The sequence below is a fragment of the Microcaecilia unicolor genome, chromosome 12, assembly GCF_901765095.1.
Source record: "Microcaecilia unicolor chromosome 12, aMicUni1.1, whole genome shotgun sequence".
Lineage (NCBI taxonomy): Eukaryota > Metazoa > Chordata > Amphibia > Gymnophiona > Siphonopidae > Microcaecilia > Microcaecilia unicolor.
Genome location: NC_044042.1, coordinates 38,045,356 through 38,068,234, shown reverse-complemented (window position 1 = coordinate 38,068,234; position 22,879 = coordinate 38,045,356).

The following is a 22,879-nucleotide window of genomic DNA, read 5'->3' as shown; positions in this document are numbered from 1 at the left end:
TGCAGGCTCAATGTGGCTTACATTGTACCGTAGAGGCGTTCGCCATCTCCGGTAGAAAAACAAATACAAGGAGTTGATGTGGTCTAATGAGGTTCATGTGTTATAGACACATTGGGGAATTATAGAGAGGAAAAGTTATGTAGAGTCTTTTACAAGCTTTGGTTTCATTGTGTTGCGGAGTTTAGGCGCTTAAGTTGGGTCGATGGGGTGTGCCTTTTTGAACAGGTTGGTTTTTAGTGATTTCCGGAAGTTTAGGTGGTCATACGTTGTTTTCACAGCTTTTGGTAGTGCGTTCCACAGTTGTGTGCTTATTTAGGAGAAATTGGATCCATAAGTTGATTTGTATTTGAGACCTTTGCAGCTTGGATAGTGGAGATTTAGGTAAGTTCATGTTGATCAGATTGCGTTTCTTGCTGGTAGGTCTATGAGGTCTGTCATATATCCCGGGGCTTCGCCGTAGATAATTTTATGGACCAGGGTGCAGATTTTGAAAGCAATACGTTCTTTGATTGGTAGCCAGTGTAGTTTTTCTCAGAGAGGTTTGGTGCTTTTGATCGCGTTTTTCCAAATATAAGCCTGGCTGCTGTGTTTTCGGCGGTCTGAAGTTTCTTTATGAGTTGTTCTTTAGGTGTGCAGTGCTATAGAGTAGTTCCCAGAAAGATGCACATGCAATAAATTTATGTTGCTGGTCAGTCAAGCTGGAAAGCTATTGCTGAACCGCCACCCATTTGGACCCTGAAGCAGCATAGAAGATAAAAGACTGCACAACTGAACGACCATAAGAAAGCTAAGTGACACTCTTGTCCAGGGCTGGTCTTAGGCCGAGGCAACCGAGAGAAGGAAAGATAAAGGAAGGAGATGCATATAGATGGAGGGGAAGGGAGAGAGGAGAAATGCTGGACAGGGATGTAGGGGAGGGGAGGAAAGTAGATGCACATGGATGGAGGGGAGTGAGGGGAGTGAGGGGAGTGAGGAGAAATGCTGGATATGGATGGAGGGAAAATTGCTGAATTTAAGGGCTGGATCAGAACACTTTGAAGGCAGATGCTGAAACTGGAGAAAGGATAGGGACAGGGCTACAGATGGTAGACAGGACACATAAGGACACAGGAGGATGGTGGACATGGTGAGAGAAAAAATATCAAATGGAAAGAAGACACTGCATAAAACAGAAGACACTGGGACCAAAGCGAATAGAAAAACTAAATGATCAGACAACAAAGGTAGAAAAAAAGTATTTTATTCAGAATTTATTAATTGGAATATGTCAGCATTTGGAAATGTGCATCTGTGATATTTTGCATGTAAGTTTCAATTTTTCTAGTATTGCTGCATGCTGAGTCTGACTTCTTGAGGTAACTTTCCAGTTCAGTATTTTGCCTTCATATCTGTTGTGTCATGTGTTTTTCATGTGTGATCAAGGTGCAGTATCCTGCTAGCGTGTAGTATTTGCAGCCCTTTTTGTTTTGTTTTTTTTCACGAGGTAGTGTATTGGTGTTTTAGAGCCTGGTGTAATTACAGTTCTGCCTTTCCACGCATAAGGTTGTAGCTCGTCTTGTCCTTGGAATTAGTGCTGTTATGGTTTGGTAAGGTTATGAGTGTGTTTTTGCACAAGTTTGTGTATAGTGTTTTGCAGTGGAGAGATTGTGTGTCCGCACCTCTGACCCCCCGGGGTTATGAGAATTTGAACTATTAATTGTAGTGGACGTGAACTGAATAATTTCTGGGGAAGGGGGGGGGGTTCATGATAGCATTGTGCTTATTATTTCATTCAGTTTTTCTGTACAAGTTTAGCTTCATTTGTCTTTATTTGAAATTTCATAAATAAAAAATTTTCTAAAAATTGAACAATCTTATCAATGGGGTGGAGCTGGGGTGGGGGAGTGGCTAGGGTGGGGTGGGGCTAGGATGGGGCCCCACCAAATTGGTCTGCACAGGGCCCTGCACTTGCTAAGACCGGCCCTGCTGTTGCCTATTTTTGAGTTTTTGAGTTTTGACACCATTAGAGCTTAGCGGCAACCAGCACCATTATTTGGGTACTATTTTCATTGTTTAGATATGGATTAGAAGGAAGTAGTCAATAATATTTAAGGTATTGGGAAGGTTTTTTGCCTATGATGAGGAACAGATCCCTTTGAGACCAAGAATCAGGTCCACAGGATTATCAGTAGCTCTTTAGATCCGTTGATCAAGAGCTCCTTGAGGCTTTTTCCTCCCATAAACCTTTAATTCACTTTTCCTGGCTATTTGGAGTGGAGGTTTTTTTGGTTGGTATTCAATATAATAAATTGATGTTAACAATCAATTATTGCAGTTAATTGGCATTAAGTATTTGCAATTAATTGGCTTGTGAGACAATTCATTTGTGTGTGCATATTCGATCAGCATCCAAATTTGGGCACCATACATAAAATTTGGGGTAAGTATAAAGTTATGTGTGCAAGTTTATAGAATCAGGAGGTTATAGTGTAATTTTATTCCACAGTGCCTAGGCTAACTGGGAAGGAAGGTGCATATTTCTTGCATATTTTATAAAAACACAGAGAGGCCCTTTTACTAAAAGGTTGCCATGCGGCAACCTGGAACTATTGCTGGCCCAACACAGGTGCCAGCAGTAGCTCCACCCCAAGCATGCGCCATTTGCAGTGCCAGCAGAAATATTGAAAAAAATATGTCTGCAGGGGGTTACCCGGCAGTAATCAGGCTGCGTTCCCACACTGCCCAGTTACTACTGGGTTAACAAGGTAGCCTTTACCACCACTTCAATGAGTGGCGGTAAGTGCTTCCCTCCCCCAAAAATGGTGTGCGGCAAGTGCAAACTTACTGCACAGCCATTTTATTTTTGGTTATTTTCGCCCACTATGGTAAAAGAGGCACTGGCATGTGGCAAAAAAAAAAAAAACAGCTGCCACCGCTTAGTAAAAGTATGTATTTGTCTTTATAAAACACTATTTCCAATCCAGATGAAATGGTACCTAGATTCCTAGTGCGGGCATTACGAGCAAATCTAAATGTCAGGATAAACTTTACAACTGGAAGATGAAGAAGCAGACATGGTGGAAGATGAACTTACAAGTTTTTATTGTAGAGAGCAAGTACAAGGATGCCTGACACGGCTCTGTGTTTCACCCAGCAGGGCTGCTCCAGGGGTGATATAATAATAATAAACATATAAAAACATAAGTTAAACCAAATTGCAAACCAAATATATCAATAATTATAAACAAATAATTAAAACCATATCAACGTAAAATCAAAATAAAATGAATACTTAAGCTGGTCAATAAGTTCATGCTAACATAAATATTATAAATACAAATAAAAAGAGTCTGGAAACCAGCTATGATGTTCATACATAAATAATTGTACATCAATCAATAATTATATAAATTAAAAACATAGACTAAAAACATCATAAAATCAAATAAAATAAGCTTGCATATACTTAGTAACATAGTAAGTGACGACAGATAAAAAGACCTGAATAGTCCATCCAGTTTGCCCAACAGTCACATTCAATATCAATTCAAGATTAAATCAACAATGAACATGATATTATATACTTGATCATGGTCTTTCTTTGGTGTTTCTGGGACATAGACCATAGAAGTCCACTTGGCTCTGTTCTTATGTTCCAACTACTGGAGTTGCCATCAAAGCTCACTCCAGCCTATCCAAATCCATCTTGTCATTTGCGGGACACAAACCATAAAAGTCTGCGTAGCAGAACCTTCATGATCCAAATTACTGGAGTTTCCATCTAAGCTCTCTCCAGCCCATCCTAAACCAGATTGTTATATGTGGGACTCAGACCGTACAATCCAGCTCAGCACCGGCCTTAGTCGATACAGCCAGAGTTACCATCTAAGCACCACTTGACCCATAAACAGCAGCATCCCCAAACTCTCTTTGACACAATGCAAGTCTCATGGCATGCATTAGCAGCAAATGTGATTGAGATCATATTCCACATACCCTGGCTTAGAAGTGAAGTTCTTTAGTATCAGGGTATGTATAAAACTAACTCATTTGGAGACATTGCCCCTGGAAGAAAACATTTGGTCACATTACAACTCATTACATTCATATTCCTACCCTGAGATTAATTACAATAATACTTTTATCCTTTGAGGTAAAGTGCTAATTTCTGGATGCATCTCTTTCACATCTAACAATCTTAATAATCTTCAATCGCACATCTCTTACATGTTATCTTGTGGTCTTTTTTTCCTGAGAAGAAGGGCTCCATTATACTAACCCCTATACCTAGGAACACTCTAGTATTTAAAAGAGATGTAACAAATTACAGACCTGTGGCATCTATTGCACTTTTGATCAAGGTGATGGAGGGTATAGTAACAGCTCAACTAATTAACTACCTATCTTTCTTTTTCCTTTAACTATCTTTTGAGGAGCAAATATTGTCCATTGTTAGTGATTGCTTTGTTTGCCTGGTGCCAGTTTAGGACGGTCCGGTGCTTCCTTGACTTTTCTGTTCGGCATAACTTACGGTATGCCATTCTTACATCACAACTCGACTACTGCAATGTCATTTATGCAGGCATTTCATGTGCTCAATATAGAAGGAGGGTACAGACTTTGCAAAACAGGACTATCCAAATTTTATATCATGCTAACAAGTAAGTTTGATCATGTGCCCCCCCCCCCCCCCCCCCCCCCGCTTCTGAATTGGTTTCACTGGCTGCTGGTTTCTTATCACATTCAATTTAAAATCTTGGTTCCCACTTATAAACCTCTTTCTACCAGCACTCCACTATATCTTTCCTCCTTATTGTCCTCTCATCCTCCACTCTGGTCCAGCTCTGAGCTGTACTTATCTGTTCCCCCCAGTTTCCTGTACAAGATTGGCTCTGACCTGTTCTGGAGCTTTTTAAAATTTGGCTTCATCATTGTGGAACTCCCTCCTCTTCCAGTTAGTTGGATAGTTTCCCTGGTTAGCATTAAGATGGCACTAAAGACATATCTGTTTAGTATAGAAATTAAATAGTGGGGAGCTCTGGTGGGGTGTGGCACAGCAAACTGCCATTTATTATTTATGTGTAGTTGACTTTCAGGCTCATTTTCGAAAGAGAAGGACGCCCATCTTTCGACACGGAAGATGGGCGTCCTTCTCACAGGGTCATCCAAATCGGTATAATCGAAAGCCAATTTTGGCCGTCCCCAACAGCTTTCCGTCGCAGGGACGACCAAAGTTCACGGGGGCATGTTAGAGGCATAGCAAAGGCGGGACTTGGGCGTGCCTAACACTTGGACGTCCTCGACCCATAATGGAAAAAAATGGGCGTCCCTGACAAGCACTTGGACGACTTTACCTGGTCCTGTTTTTCTTACAACCAAGGCACAAAAAGGTGCCTGAACTGACCAGATGACCACCAGAGAATCGGGGATGACCTCCCCTTACTCCCCCAGTTGTCACTAACCCCCCCCACACCCTCAAAAAATATCTTTCAAAATATTTTGTGCCAGCCTCAAATGTAATACTCAGGTCCATCACAGCAGTATGCAGGTCCCTGGAGCAGTTTTAGTGGGTGCAGTGCACTTAAGGCAGGTGGACCCATCCCCCCCCCCATCTGTTACACTTGTGGTGGTAAATGTGAGCCCTACAAACCCCACCAGAAACCCACTGTACCCACATCTAGGTGCCCCCTCACCCATAAGGGCTATGGTAGTGGTGTACAGCTGTGGGTAGTGGGTTTTGGGGGCCTCAGCACACAAGGTAAGGGAGCTATGTACCTGGGAGCAATTTATGAAGTCCACTGCAGTGCCCCCTAGGGTGCCCGGTTGGTGTCCTGGCATGTCAGGGGGACCAGTGCACTACGAATGCTGGCTCCTCCCACGACCAAAGGGCTTGGATTTGGTCATTTCTGAGATGGGCTTCCTTGGTTTCCATTATTGCTGTTGAGTAGTAGCCAAAGGATTTTTGATTCTCAGTCCTTGAAGATCAGAAACGACCAAGTCTAGGGACGACCATCTCTAAGGATAACCAAAATTTCAAGATTTGGGAGTCCCCGATCATATTATCGAAATGAAAGATGGACGTCCATCTTGTTTCAATAATGCGGGTTTCCCCGCTCCTCCATCGGGACTTGGGCGTCCCTTTCGATTATGCCCCTCCACGTAGCCCTGCATCTCTCTTTCTCATGATCCTCCTTTATGCAGGCATTTCCATTTCTTTCTTTCTTTCTTTCTTTCTTTTGTATTGGTCTTTCAAGGAGAGCCAGCCACATTCAAGTATAGTAGGTATTTTCCTGTCCCCAGAGGACTTACAACCTGAGAGCTAGATTTACTAATATTCATGGACATTTAAAAACAAGACTGATAGCTCACATTAATGCAAATGCAAACATGTTAATAAATCTAATCCTAAATTGTACCTGAGGCAACAGAGAGTGAAGTGACTTGCCCAAGGATTTGAACCCTGGCTTCACTAGTCCTCAGCCCACTACTCTAACCACTAGGCTACTGCAAACACCTTGCATGACATACAAGGAACCAAAGCAGAGAATGGGAACAGTGATCTAGTTCACCAGTGACTAAGTCATCTGCCCTTACTCACACAACAATGCCTCCTTGTTGAACTGGTTACAATAAGATAAGGTTTTATAGTTGGAAATGAATGCACACAGGATCGTGAGCCCAAGTAATTTTAATCCCATGAAAGGCTGGGAGAAACTGAAGGGAAAAGCCCCAGGTGATAAAGTTGAAGGATAATTATTTACATTATATACCAGCCAGGAAATTCAATTTTCCTCATGCAGTCTGAGCTCTCTGATGCTACCAGAACTGTAACCTCAAAAGTTTTCATCAGTTCTCCTCCAGGCTCTGTCAAAAGCCAACCAGAGAACATGCAGAGCCTCAATTAACCTGAAGCTTTCATTTAATTGTATGGTTATGATCACATCAGGTGCTCTCCCTACATCTTTACACAAAAAGACAATGAGAGCTATTGTGTAAACGGACTCTCTTTGCGAGGTTCATCAGCCCAATGTAATATTTGATGGCTGAGATTTGTTTATTGTTTGTATACAGTTTCAGCACTGAAGTGTCCTTCAACATTCTTGTTGCTGTTCTTTTAGCTCTTTGCTGAAAACATTCTGGGATGATGATTATTCTGCCTTTTTTGTCCTTCCAGGCTTCTGTAGGACTCAGATGGGTGCTACCAGAGTATCATAGGCCATATATAAACTCTGACCATCTGCAATCTGTTACATTTCCAGCACACGCCTTCATTTTTCTAGAGGGTTCGTGAATGCTCAATCAGTAGAAATTGGTGAACTCTGTCCAGTTTCTTGCAAAACAGTTTGAAAGTACAAGGCACTTTATCGTTATGCTGTGAAGTGGTATAGAACGAGTAGAAGTAAATTGATTTTTTACTCGTTCCAAAAGTTCAAAGACTAGGGGACACTCGAGGAAGTTACATGGAAATACTTTTAAAACAAATAGGAGGAAATATTTTTTCGCCCAACGAATAGTTAAGCTCTGGAAGTCTTTGTCAGAGGATGTGGTAACAGCAGTTAGTGTTTCTTGGTTTTAAAAAAGGTTTGGACAAATTCCTGGAGGAAAAGTCTCAGCGAGTCAAGACCTAATTTTGGACTCCATACTTTCTATTCTTTTTACTCTCTTCTCTTTGTCTACTTATTTGATTACTTATTTGTTTAGTTATTGTATTTGTATTCCACTGGTCTGGCGATCGCCATTCCAGTCTAATGTAAGCCACTTTGAGCCCGCATCCTGTGGGAAAAGGTGGGGTAAAAATGCACTAAATAAATAAATAGTCTGCTATTGAGGCAGACATAGGAAGCAACTGCTTGCCCTGGGATTTGTAGTATGGAGTGTTGCCACGATTTGAGTTTCTGCCAGGTACTTGTGACCTGGTTTGGCCACTGTTTGGAAAATAGGATACTGGGCTAGATGGACCATTGGTCTGACCCAATATGGCTACTCTTATGTTCTTATTCTATATGTACATGCTAAAATTTAGAAACACCCCTGCAACACTCCAAATATGCCCCTAGCCATGCCCCCAAATTGTTATGCACTTTAGGATTTACACATAGATCATTATAGAATACAATATGTGTGAAAAATACTAATTAGGGCCAATTAGTGCTGATAATTGGTTATCACCAATTATCAGTGCTGATTGGCTCATTATTCAATTAAGTTATATGCATTAAATTGGACGCACACCCAATTTAACACGCATAAATCTAGGTGCCATATATAGAATTTGGCTGATATTTTATAGAATTACAGTTAGCATATACGCAGGTAAGTGCTAATCAGTACTACCATTCTGTAACACATGTGGGTATTTGGCACCTACCCTTAGGTGAAAATTTATAGAATTCCCTTTTTAATCTGTTTTAATTACCAGACTAGATTCACTGATCAATAATTGACTGTGTTTTGAATGTTTTGTTTGGCAGAGATTACTAAGTACAGTGATTATCATGGTCAGACAGCCAATGGTCAACTATGACCATTGGAAAAAAACACTGAAGTGGAGGAATAAAAGGAACCTTACAAAATGTACAAAACAGTAGAACAGTAAAGTCAGTGGATGAGTCTTCCAACACTAAACATTCACAAAGCTGGTGAACTCTTAAAATGTTATTTATTGATGAATGGCCAAAACCCATTCTTCAATATTTTTGAGAGCTCACCACCTTCATGAGCATTTAGGGTTGAAAGATTATTGGCCAAGACCTATTTTTGAGAGTTCACCAGCTTCATGAGAGTTTAGTGGTGGAAGACTCAATCACCAACCATGACCACTGATCAGTGATATTATCACTGGTGCTTGACTTGGCAAACGTCTCTAAAAACTGCCATATCTAAGTAATTATTGTTAATAAATGTCAAGTCGGAGAAGTCGGCCAAAAGTAGGGTTGTCAGATACTTTACACCTTGTGATAAACACCCAGGGCTCAATATTCAGCCTGGAGTGGTCAGCATATTTAAAAATGTTGACTGGTTTAGGCAATAAATGACTCAAATATTCAATGCCAAGCCTAATCTGGGTATTAGCCTTGACTACTCAGATCTAGCTGGCTGTCAGAAGTTATCCAGGTGTAAATGCAGTTAGTCAGTGCTAATTGGCACTAATTTGCAGTGTGAATGTGGGAGGGGCATGAGCAGATCAGGAATGTGTCCAGCAGTACAATATATCAAAAATGTTTAATTAAATTCTTATCATTTAAAAATGAAGGGGCTGATATTCAGACTGTGGGAGTTAGACCAGCTAACTCCCGAATATTCAATGCCAGGCCGTTTCCAGTGACCGGCATTAAATATCTGGTTTATTTTTGGCCAATTTAAAGATAACTGGCTCAGTCGATATTCAAACTTAGCCAGTTATCTTCAAACAGCCAAAAATATCCCATGTTTTCATGTGGCCAAATATGGCCACTAAGCTGGCTATAAAAATCAATGGATAGCAGGTTATATCAGGTGATATAACCAGCTATCTGCTAGCCACTAACTGGGTATATTCAGTGGGGGGGATAGCCGGTTAAGCGCTATTCGGTCCGGTTAAATAGTGTTCAATATTGGGGGGGGGGGGGAGGTAAGAACTTAGCTGCTGATCTCTATCTAAGTTAAGTAAGACTAAACTGATTTCAAAAGAGGTTTTTTGTGCCAAAGATTGAAGGAAAATAATTACAGAGCTTGTGATAATTCTGAGGCTTTTCCTTCCTGATAAGTTCCGTTTAGCTCTTCCTATGAGAATGATAATGCAATTTTTTTGACAGTGGAGGTTTACTTATGAATTAATGAAATAAGATTTTTAGTGTCGTGGGCTCTTCCCTATGGAACACTATTCCAGCTGACCTTTGTCTAGAACGTTCTCTGACTGGGTTTTAGAACATAAGAATAGCCCTACTGGATCAGACCAATGGTCCATCTAGCCCCATATCCTGCTTCCAGTAATGGCCAATTCAGGTTACAAGTACCTGACAGGATCCCAAATAGTAGCAAGATTCATGCTACTGATCCCAGACACAAGCAGTGGTTTTCCCCATGTCTATCTAAATAGCAGACTATGGACTTTTCCTCCAGGAACTCGTCTAACCCTTTTTTTAAACCCAGGTACACTAACCGCTGATACTACATCATCTGGCAATCAGTTTCAGAGCTTAACTATTTGTTGAGTGAAAAAATATTTCCTCCTGTTCATTTTAAAAGTAGTACCATGTAACTTCCATGAATGTCCCCTAGTCTTTGTATTTTTTGAAAGAGTAAAAAAATGATTTATGTTTATCCATTCTACACCATTCAGCATTTTGTAGACCTCTATCATATCCCCCTCAACCTTCTCTTTTCCAGGCTGAAGAGTCCTAACCTCTTAAGCCTTTCCTCATATGAGAGGAGTTCCATCCCCTTAATCACTTTGGTCACCCTTCTTTGAATCTTTTCTAATTCTGCTATATCTTTTTTAAGATATGGTGACCAGAATTGCTCACAATACTCAAGGTGAAGTCGCAACATGCAGTGATACAGAGGCATTATAATATTCTTTGTCTTATTTTCGATCCCTTTCCTAATAATTCCTAGCATCCTGTTTGCTATTTTGGCCGTCGCCACCACACACTGGGCAGAAGATTTCAATATATTGTCTATGATGCCACCCAGATCTTTTTCTTGGGTGCTGACTCCTAAGGCGGATCTTAGCATCAAAAAACTGTGATTTGCATTATTCTTCCCAATGTGCATCACTTTGCATTTGTCCACATTAAATTTCATCTGCCATGTGAATGCCCAGTCTTTCAACTTCCTAAGGTCTTCCTGCAATGTTTCACTATCCACGTGTGTTTTAAAGGTGTAGAAAGGGCTAATAAGTTAGCTCGTTACACACCTTTAAGACCTCTAAGGTCCTCTCAAGGATCATCACCATCTGTACCCTCGTCAAAAGAAATTGTACGATGTGATACCCGCCAGCGAGCCTTCTCAGGAGTAGACCCCATGTTCTGGAATTTACTCCCACAAGGGCTACATCTAACTCAAGACTACCTCTACTTCAGGAAGCAGGTAAAAGACTGGCTCTTCTCCCAAGCCTTTAATACATAGGGGAACTGACTATACACTCATTCTGCACCTAGTCTAGCTTGCTACACACACTGTAACATAGACCAGCTCCTTATGTCTTGCTTAACTAATACAATGATCTTGCCTTGATTTTAGCTAACCATCAAATTATCCCAATTGACTCTGTACCATGCATCTTGTTCCCCCAGCTATATTGTAAGCCGTATTGTAGAAAATCTTTAGCATCATATCTATGCTAGTTGAATGTTCTAATGCATACTTATTAGGTGTATCATTAGTATTATGCTAACATTGTATTATATTTCTGGTATTTGAATTAAAGTGCTGTTAAATGTGTATATTGTTGATACTGTTTCATGGTAGTTCTATTATTAGGTTTCAATTTACTGTTTTCCTCATTTATTGTATTTATGTTTATTCTTTGTTATTTTACTATTGTTAAGCTGTTTACAAAATTGTAAGTTTTATTTTTAAACTGTGCCTGCTGTACACCACCTTGGGTGAATCTCTTCATAAAAGCGGTTAATAAATCCCAATAAATGAATAGCAGCTCTGAATAGTTTTGTGTCATCTGCAAATTTAATCACCTCATTCATTTTTCACATTTCCAGATCATTAATAAATATGTTAAACAGCACTGGTCCCAGTACAGATCCCCGGGGCACGTCACTATTCACCCTCTTCCACCAAGAGAATTGGCCATTTAACCCCGCATTCTGTTTTCTATCCTTCAACCAATTCCTAATCCACAACAGAGCATTATCTCCTATCCCATGACTCTTTCTTGGGAATCTCTCATGAGGGACTTTGTGTCAAACGCTTTCTGAAAGTCTAGATACACGATATCAACTGGCTCACCTTTATCTACATGTTTATTCATGCATTTAATGAAATGAAGCAAATTGGTGAGGCTGACGTGCACTTGCATGTGCACACACACACATACACATTCACCATGTGCGCACATGCACACACACACACACACACACAATTGGACCTAAAAATCATTACCTTTCTTTCAAGAGATTAGTCCTTCCTCTTATTCATCCTCCTCTCACTCAAGAACAGTAGACCCATGCCAATGTGTAATTTGAAACCTCTTTATTGTACCAATTGTGTCTTTGAACAGAGCAGAGATGTTCGTTATCTATAAAACAGTGAAAGTGTAACAGTAGCATTAGTCACCCTTGCATGTTCCTCCGGTTTTTAAGCTTATGAGTCAAACTTAAGGCCAAAAAAGATTTATGGTTCTGCTTTTGATTTCAGATGACAATGTAGGATATTATGAGTATGAGTCACTGCTGCTTCTTACTTCACTGAATATTTTATAATCTCAGGTACATTTATACTTGAATTAATTCTTCATAGAGAAACTGAAGGGTTTTTTTTATTTCTCTTGGCTGAGAACTGGGGAAGTTACAAATCAGAGTTGTTTAATTCTCAGTCTCTGCAGCAGTTTTTTCACTCACCTGATGACATTACCTTAGTGGCAGAGAGAGAGAGGGTGGGGGGGTGGACACAGGGTAGGATTTGTGACAGCACTGTAGAAAGAAATATAGAAAGCACCTGCAAGAAAGAGCTCTTTGATTTTCCAATAAGTCCATTTTTATGTAACTATATAATCTCGCCCCACTCCCAGTGGCCACGGCCAGCATAAGAAATGCCCGGGCCCAGCACAGAATTTTAGAATGGGGCTCCAAATATTACTGGCAAGCTAAGCTTACTTCAGCTTTTGGCAGGCTTGGGACCCCCTGTGGCCTGGAGGCCCAAGGCAATAGCCCTCATTGCTTTCCCCTACCCCAAGGCTGGCCCTACCAGTGACATAAATAACACCCAATCAGCCACCTAGGAAGAAGGGGGCTCACTTGTGGCTGTTTCCAGATCTTCAGTAGTGGAGTCCCCCACTCAAGGAGGCACCCGGTATATGACTGATTTTCCTGCTCACTATTCCCTTATGAATATCGATGTTCCTTTGTCAATATATCTTTCGTTGTATATATACAGAATACACTCTTATTATTCTGCCCAGATACTGGAAGGGAAATTTTAGCCATAGAGCTGAGAACATACCAAATTCCTGTCATAGCTACCACTATAAAATATATATAAACTAAAACCAAGCAAAGACATTTAGCTGCTTATATTCTAGCAGAGAAAAGGGCCTTTTTGCAAATTTTGCCCAACTGTAACTGATTTGTCCTTAACAGTAAAGACTAAGCCTGTGACACGTACTGTGTCATTTCTCAAGAATGGACATGAAGATATATCATAACTCTTTTTAAAAAAATTGGTCTTAAAATCTGATAAAGTTTGTTTAGCCAAATTATGTAGGGGGTAGTTATTAAGGTGTGTTAAAGCCATGTTATTTGCCCCTTAAGGGCAATAACAGCAGCTTGACCTGTAGCAGTAAAACCACAAGACTACCGATAGAGGTCACTGGCACCATTTGGAACCCAGCACCAGCAGGGGCAGGAGTGACCCCACTAGACCACAAGGAATTTCACCAGGTAGGCCCATGGGGGAGGCTATGGGAGGGTGGGAGCTTTGCTGCAAAAGAGGAACTCTAGGGGAAGAGGGATATGTAAATGGAGAGGCTTTGGGGATCATTGTTGAGTGGGCTTCAGAGGGAATAAGTAATGGAGGGGCTTCAGCAGGGATGTGTCTATGGGGGTGGGGGAAACATACAGTTTAGCAATCTGATGCTTCCAGCACAACTTGCAAGGTTAATCTCAAGCTGCATGATTCATATAGGGGAGTCACTAACCAGGGTAAATTAAGTTGCAGTAAAAGCCTGACTTTTGCCAAACTTTAATAGCTACTCCCCCATTAAAGTCTATTATTTCCTGACACTCTAGATAGAGCAATTGCATTTCAAGACAGCCTCTATCACACAGTGAATCTGGTTGTTACCAGCAATCTGTGATGTCACACATTACATTCACTGCATGAACCAATCAGAATGTGTGTGTTTGTTTGTGTGTATGTTTGATGTCACCGGCAACTCTCTTCCCAAACTAGATACTGTGCTTTTTAAAATATTGCACAGCACACAGAGGATATAGTTGGTCTTTTCAAAGAGGAGATGGAGGGAGGTAGGTATGAGCCTGAAAATTATTTTAGGGATGTTTAAGACCAAAACTTTCACCTACAGCAACCACTAGGTTTGCACTGGCTCTGTTTCTGACTAACACCTGTGAAGTTACATGAAGGAGATCAATCAACAAAAAGGATAAGAGAATATCTCAATGCATATAAGCACAAAAAACTTCTCTTAAGCAGATTGCAAGATACTTAGTACGATACTATGTTCTTGTAAAGTGCAAAAAAGTTATTAATGAGAAAGGGAAAAATCCTCTGTACCCAAACCTACACCCTATATATTTTTTTTTGAATAGGGTGTGGAGGAAATAACATGGGACCAATTTCTTCATCGGCATAAAAAACCCTCATCTCTTATACTATTTATCGCTAAAAACCTCACAGGAATGACAACTCACGGATCCAAAAAAGAAGTGAAAAAAATACTTAGCTTCAACTTCACTCAAGTATAATGGTGGGATGATAACATGAGGAAGAACTTAGCAAAACTAGAGGACGGGTCTGAAATTTGGCAGCTTACATTTAATGCTAAAAAATGCAGGGTCGGGCACGTGAGCTGCAAATACCCGAGAATGGTACCATTTAGAAACATAGAAACATGACGGCAGATAAAGGCCATATGACCCATCCAGTCTGCCCATCCTCTGTAACCCCTAATTCTTCCTGTTCCTAAGCGATCCCACATGCTTATCCCATGCCTTTTAAAATTCTGGAACAGTCCTAGACTCCACCACCTCCACCGGGAGGCCATTCCATGCCTCCACCACCCTTTCTGTGAAATAATACTTCCTTAGGTTACTCCTAAGCCTATTCCTCTCAACTCTGTCGTATGCCCCCTCATTCCAGAGCTCTCCTTCATTTGAAAAAGGCTCTCTTCCTGTACATAAATGCCCTTGAGATATTTAAACGTTTCTACCATGTCTCCTCTCTTTCTCCTCTCTTCCAGTGTATACATGTTGAGGTTCATAAGCCTGTCCCTATAATTTTTGCATTCAAGACTGCTTACTAATTTCGTATCCGCCCTCTGGACCGACTCCATCCTGTTTATATCTTTCTGTAAGTGCGAGGCCTCACCAGAGACTTATGCAATGGCACTATCACCTCTTTTTTCCTGCTGGTCATGCCTCTCTTTATGCACCCAAGCATCCTTCTGGATTTGGCCATCACTTTTTCTACCTGTTTGAAAGCTTTAAGGTCATCAGACACAATCACCCCCAAGTCCCTATACTGTACCGTTCCCTCGGATTTTTGCGACCCAAAATGACTGTGCATTTTTTTAGATTAAACCTTAGTTGCCAAATATCGGTCCATTCCTCTAGCTTCGCTAGGTCCTTCCTCATGTCATTCACACCCTACAGGGTGTCCACCCTGTTGCAGAGTTTAGTATCATCCGCAAAGAGACAAACCTTACCAGATAGCCCTTCCGCAATATCGCTCACAAAGACGTTAAAAAGAGCCGGCCCTAGGACCGATCCCTGCAGTACTCCACTGACGACATCCTTTTCTTCAGAGCAAGCTCCATTTACCACCACCCTCTGCCTCCTACCATTAAACCAATTTTTAACCCAATCCATTACTCTAGGTCCCACACCGAGGGCACTCAACTTATTTATCAGTCGCCTGTGCGGAACCGCGTCAAAGGCTTTGCTGAAATCCAAGTATACCACATCAAGCGCCCCTCCCACATCCAACTGTTTGGTCATCCAGTCGAAGACAGTCAGATTCGTCTGACACGACCTGCCACTAGTGAAGCCATGCTGCCTCAGGTCCTGCATTCCATGTAGTTCAAGAAATATCACAATCCTCCTCTTTAGAAGCGTTTCTATTAGCTTACTCACCACCAAGGTCAGACTGACAGGTCTGTAATTCCCAACCTCCTCCTTACTTCCACTCTTGTGCAAAGGAACCACATCCGCCCTTCTCCAGTCCACCGGGACCACTCCAGTTTCTAAGGAAGCATTGGAGAGGTCTGTCAGCAGATCCGACAGAACTTCTCCGAGTTCCTTAAGCACCCTCGAGTGTATCCCATCGCTCTGTCTACTTTTAGTTTGGCAAGCTCCTGTTATACTGTATATACTGTAGAAAGTGTATAAAATGCCTTTATAAAATGCTCTTTTAAAATGTTCTTTACAAGAAGGGTACATAAAATGAAGAGTTAATGGTATTAGCAAAAATGTACAGTGAACAGGGTCACACAGGAACCTAACCTCCTTTTCTCATAGGATCAATGGTTCTGTATTTGTGTTTTCGGTATTCTCGGGGTTTTCTAGGAACCTAACCCCAGCGAATAGCAAGAATGGACTGTAAATACTTTAGCTAATAAAGATCCCCAATGTCTGTCAGCAGAAGATTTTACCCAAAGGTGGCCAGAACTGCCTTTTGCCAAGTTTGGCAGGCAGCAGCAACTTCCCTGAGCCACTCCATGCATGCTTACGTGTCAGTGGCTTAAGGATGCAGAGTTTAGTAGAAGGGAGCTCTGGCCGTCTTTGAAGGAGGTCCTCAGCTGGTAATTCTTGGGGATCCTCACCAGCTACAGCAAGGGTTAGGGTTGGTGTTAGACATGCTGGGGACCAGATCAGAAAATAAAGGAGGAGACCTCCTGGATCCCCTCCTTGCCTCCTCTTCAGTCACTCCATCTGCCAGTACTATCACACCAAAAGACCCCCACCAAATACAGAACAAGGGATCATAAATTAGAAATAAAAATATGTAGACAAAAATTGAACCAGAAACTGCAAGACTCAGAATGTACTGCAACACTGAACAAAGAAAAAGGGGAAATGCATTTCCTTTTCTAGTGGAAGAACATTTGCTATATACATTTCCCAAAGCTAACATATTTCATTTAATAAATTAAATATAAAATAGTTTTTCTTACCTTTGATGTCTGGACATTTTATTTTTCCATCATGTTGGTTTCAGCTTCTATTTTCTGCTTTCCTGTCTGTCCTCTGCTAAATTCTTTGTCACTACACCTGTCTGACATATTGATCTTTCCTTTTTGGCTCGTTCCTCTCTTTTTTTTTTACTTTCTTCCTCTCTGTCCACTAAAATTTCACCCTCTTTCTCACCCTTCTTTTTACTTTTCAGCTATCAAATTTTTATCTCCTCCTCTCAACCACTAGCTTTCCAATTCCCCATCTCACGCCTTTCCCAGTCTTCCATTCCCTTTAATCTTTAATCTACTCTCTATTACCATATTTCTACCCCATGTAATCACTATCCTCCTCATTCATTCCCTCCTCCCTGGCCTCTCCCACATGGTTCCACAGCTTAAAAGACAGCATAGAATGTCAGCAGAATGGAACATATGGATAGATAAGATAGAGTAACAAGCATGAAACATAAAATAAAGGTAAATAACTTAAGGGAAAATTGAATGTGGAGTCAGAAAAGGTGTGTGAAAATGATCTCAGATGGAGTAGAAGTGGTAAGGAGAGGTTAGGTTCTCCTTTTCTTTCTCAGCCTACTGAGAAGCAGCCAGGACTCAGGGATGTGCCTAGGGCAATTGAGAGAGATCCTACAAGGAGTCTTTACCCAAAGAAGGGCACCTGGACCCGTAGTAAGAAGTTGCTTGGACCAGGGGTGTAGCCAAAATACAGTTTTGTTTAGCGGGGGGGGGGGGGGGGCAGGGTTAACTTGTCCCTCATCTGTATATGTCACTCACCCATGACATACAGATAGTAGTGGTGAGAACTTGTCATGCTGCTTTTCATCATTTTACCTTCCCCGATGTGCAGCCAGCACCAAATCCTCATCGAAAACTCATTGATGGCACAACCCCTACATGATCATGAATGGGATACACTGCCTATGAGGTTTATGCTCATGCTGTGCATGCCAACCATCAATGAAGGCTTATGGATCTCTTCTGCTGGTAGGGAGCTCTTCACCATTGGGTCTGGGGAATTAGAGGAATCTGAGAGAAAAGTGGAGGGGCCTAGACTCCTCTAGCTCCATTGTGGCTATGTCCCTGATTTGGACAAAGAACAGGAATATCACAGAGGGCCTGTGTTCTACAGAAGCCCACTTAGAAAGAAGAGAACTCAGATTGTGTATTACAGATCCCAAGGGAAGAGAACCAAGGAAGAGAAAGGAGAAGTACAGAAGAATCGAAAGGAAGAAGGAGGCTTAGAGCTGGTAGACATTGAAGTCAGTGAAGGGAAAAGAGAAGAGCTAAAAGAAATTTACAACGTTTTGAGAAATTTTCTTTTGAGTTATGTTTCTGTGTGTTGGCCTTTTTACTTTGGGGGAAAAAAAATCACAGAACTAGCAGGCTTTATATTCTGCCTATGGTGGTCAGTGTTTCTTTTGAAACACTAGCTGCCACAGATATTTTTATACCTGGATATTCAGCACTGGGCCATACCAAGATATCAGAGCTAAATAAACAAGAATAAAGTAGCACCAACATTTATCTGGGTACCAACAATATTCAGACCAGTACCCGGATAACTACTCAGATAAATTTAGGACAGCCTTTTTGCTGTCTAACTTTATCCAAATAGTTACTCAATGGATTGAACATCACTACTAATTGGGTAACTCCTGGCTCCATCTTAGCTCCGCCCCTGGACTGTATCAGCACTATACGGACAGGGCCGCTGAGAGACTGAGTCAAGCCCGGGGCCCCCAAGGATTGTCACCGCTGCTCCCAGGATCATTGCTGCCACTGCCGCTGTCCCCCCCCCCCAGGATTGCTGCCACCCGCCGCAACTGTATATACCTTGGATGGTGGGGATCCCAAGGCCCCACCAGCAGAAGAGTCTTCCTCCAGCACTGCTCTTATTCACTCTGCCGCATGGCCTACCCCTACAGCTGCTTTTCTCTCACGTCGTGCATGTTCGGTTTCAAAACCGAGCATGGGCAGCCTGAGGGGAAAAGCAGCCACTTGGCAGGCAATGCGGCAGAGTGAAGAAGAGCAGCGCTGGAAGAAGATCTCTTCTGCTGGTGGGGCCCAAGAGGGACCCCTGCCAGCCTGCTGTGTCTGCTCCTCCGGATCCACCCCAGCCTACAAGGGAGGCCCAGCGCCAGAGTTTTCTCTCTCCTGCTCTTGTCGGGACGCGATCACCCGGGTCCTGTGAGGAGCAAGAGAGAGAGAGAGAGAGAGGCCAGCACTGGGCCCCCCTAAGAGGCCTGGGCCCAGGGAATTCTGCCCCCCCCCACCCCACCCCCCTCCCCTCTTGGCAGCCCTGTATACGAATAGCTCTGGGGCAATTGGTGATAATTTTCAAGGCATTATCTGGATAATTCTGCTGAAAATTACTGATTGTCCCCCTTCAGCACTGTTATCCGGGTAAGAGTATCTGCTATCAGGATAAATAGCTTTAAATATCGGGCCCAGTGTTTTTATTCAAAGACTGGCCTAGACAGTGGACTTTCTTGTGTACTCAAGGGGTGAAAGGATTGCTGCAACCACAGAAGGAAGACAGCATCCTATAGAAGGTAGAGCCTTAACAGTTAACATTCCCCCTCGTTCCTAACATGGTCCCAGGGTTCAGGAACCTTGAGGTTTTCCCCTATCCCATACTGTATACCTAATATTGAGCTCTTCAGCTACTCAGGACTGCTACATGTGGACTCTGAGGGGCTCTTTTACTAAGCTGTGGTAAAACGTGGCTTGCACTACTTTGGACATGTGAAATTGGTGCGCGCTGGGCCATTTTTTCCATGGCGGGTAAAAAGGCCTTTTTTTAATGGGGTGGTAAATGGCCGTGCGCTAATATTAAAAGCAGCATGCGGCAATTTACTGCCTGAGCCCTTAATGCCAGCTATTTACTTGGCGGTAAAGGCTCACACGCTACTCCTATGATAGTCAGACAGCGTGTGTTAACGTGGCCATGCTGCCAATTACCACCAGGAACGCTCCCCACGTTACATAATAGAAAATTATTTTTTTAGCATGGCAAACAGTATATGCTAACTTCAAAAATACTGCAGGGCGCTCACATTACCCATTTGTTAGCCAGTGGCTTAGCTAGGTGGGGGCACCAGGGGAGCGGCCGGTCCCCAAAACAGAGTTCTGCCGGCGCCTATTTTTTTTCGTCCTGTTGCACTGAAAATGTGCACTGGCGGAAGTCTGCTCTCGCTCCTCCCGCACTGTCAACCTGCCTCATCCTGGCTCCGCTTCTGGTGTTAGCCCTATCACAGCTTAGTAAAAAGGCCCCTGAATGTCCATGAAATTCTAAACAGTTTTCTTAAAAAGTGTCAGATGGCCATGGCTGGAAAAGCAATAGGCAATTCATTCATTTTAACAGGACTTTCCTCCTGACTGCCAACTGTTTTAAGGAATATGAATGTGAGCACTCTACCATTTGTTTCTAGAGATTGAATTCAGTTTCCTTTTTGATAGCCTCAAATGATATCTTTTTACCTTCTTTGAATTACCCCAATATGTTAGATAGCCTGAATCTAGTATAAGGGTTTTGGATCTAATCCTATCACACCTGTTGAACCTCTCCTGACCCAGTGAAGTAAAGATGTAGCAGGTGTTTTAGCCCTTGAGAAAACCGGATTCTTTATAGGGCTGCAAGTACCTTTTATTAGTCCAGCATAACAATTATCCAAAGCTGAACATGAACTTTTGAAATAACACAAGCCCAGTCTGCAGATGTTCCAATATATTTGAAGAACAAAAACCTCCACACAGGTAAAACCAGGCAAACAAGTACAGCTAAGGAGACAACGAAGATGATGGCAAAAACGTCTAATGGGCCCAAAGAGTTCACATCAGAAGTTTATTGCATATTAAATACTGGACAACACGAAGCGTGCTTCGACCGATGAGGCCTGCTTCAGGAGTCCCTGTAATATGTAATTTCTGAAAGTGCTAGAGGATCTGTAAGTGTATCATTAAGAGAGTAGTCAACATGTGCTGAGTAACGGGACACTGACGTCATGAGTAATATGCAATAAGCTTCTGACGTGAACTCTCTGACTCCGTTAAATGTTTTTGCCATCATCATGGTTGTCTCCTTCGTTGTACTGTTTGCCCAATATATTTGACTCAGTTCAGACCCAGTTCTTGTACGTACACGGAACGAGGTCAAAATGTGACCTGCCAGTCCAGAAATAGCATCAAAGTTTACAAAATCTAGCAGACTTTAAAGACATTTCCTGGGCAGAAAAGTCAAATATTGTCATTACAGATCACAGAAATAGAAACTTGGCTAAGGAAAATTTATATGGGAGAGCAAAGGGGCAGATTAGATGCAATCTTATAATGGATAGGATTCAGGGGTTAGTATTCATACCACCTGTGTCTAGTGAAAAAGGACTTGAAAGAGAGGGGGAGAAAGAAATCAAGGTTAAGAGACTGTATAAATTTAATGTCCTTTTCTTACTTTCAGCAGGGCTGATGCAAGCAGTGGTGTAGGCATGGGTGGGCACGGGTGGGCCTGGGCCCACCCACCTTGGACTTGTGTCCTTGTTATAGCTAGTGGGGATTCTCAAGACTACCAACTGCAGAGGTCCTCCAAAAGCAAGAATAGCACCCTTTCCTACTTGGTCCAGCTGGTGGCACTGTGTATGTGCTGCTGTCAAGCTGGCCGCCCCCTGCTGCATACGCTCAGTTTATGCGCAGCTGGAGCAAGAATGAAAGGGAGCTGTTCTTGCCTCTGGAGCACCTCTGCTGCTGGTGGAGCTTGGGGATCCCCACCAGATTAGGTATTAATGTTTTTTGTTGGTGCCAAGGGGATGTAGAGACTACATGTGCCCACCCAGTTTGCCCAGAGGCCCATCCAAAATTTGAGGTCTGGCTATGCCTCTGGATGCAAGGATATTAGGTGCCCTTGGCAAACTTTCGGCTTATTGCTCCTCCCCCTTCCAATTAACTTTAAGGGCTTTTGGCCCCTCTACCAATCAGAATCACCCCAGTATCACCCTTCCCAGAATAATCTAGACTGCCCCAACTTGACGTTTCGTTCTTTAGATTGTAAGCTCCTTTGAGCAGGGACCGTCCTTCTTTGTTTATTTTGTACAGCGCTGCGTAACCCTAGTAGCGCTCTAGAAATGTTAAGCAGTAGTAGTAGTAGTAATCAGAGTAAATGGGCTATTTGAAAACTGCCCACCTTCACTGCTGGTAAAAGCACCTCCTGCTGTCTCTTTGTGTTTGTGTGGCTGTCAAGATCTACCCCCCCCCCCCCCCCCCAAGAATTTGCTGCCCTAGGCGACTGCCTAGTCCTGTCTAACGGCTGCGATGACCCTGATTTTCAGTTTCTTAAGAAAGTGATTCTTAAAATGTCTTAACTGTTTGGTGGTGGGAATTACAGGAACCTCGACCGTAGAAACAGGATCTGCGGTCTTGGCAAGCTCAGAGTGATTCTTAAGGATTAAATAACTGAAGATATGTACTATCATTCATAAACTGCTTGCCAAAGAAAGGTCAGGGATTTATGTCATGAGAACCTCAGGGCCAGCAGCATGTCACTCACTACTCAATGGAAGCAATCCTCATTTCTCTTTTGACTTCAACGAAGCTTCACAGTACTTATGGTTGTGGTTTCTGATGCTTTGGGAGTCTCTTTCTCTCTGCTTAATCCAGTCTAATGTAGTTGCTTCAGTCCTGTCACTGATGATCGACAATTTGTAAAACTAACACCTTTTACATATATTGAACCACATTAGCACTTCTTCTTTCATGTCATTTCCTGTTTAACTAGTGCTATTAAGCCAGTGTGGCTTCAGACTCCTCTATGCCCTCTCATTCACTTTT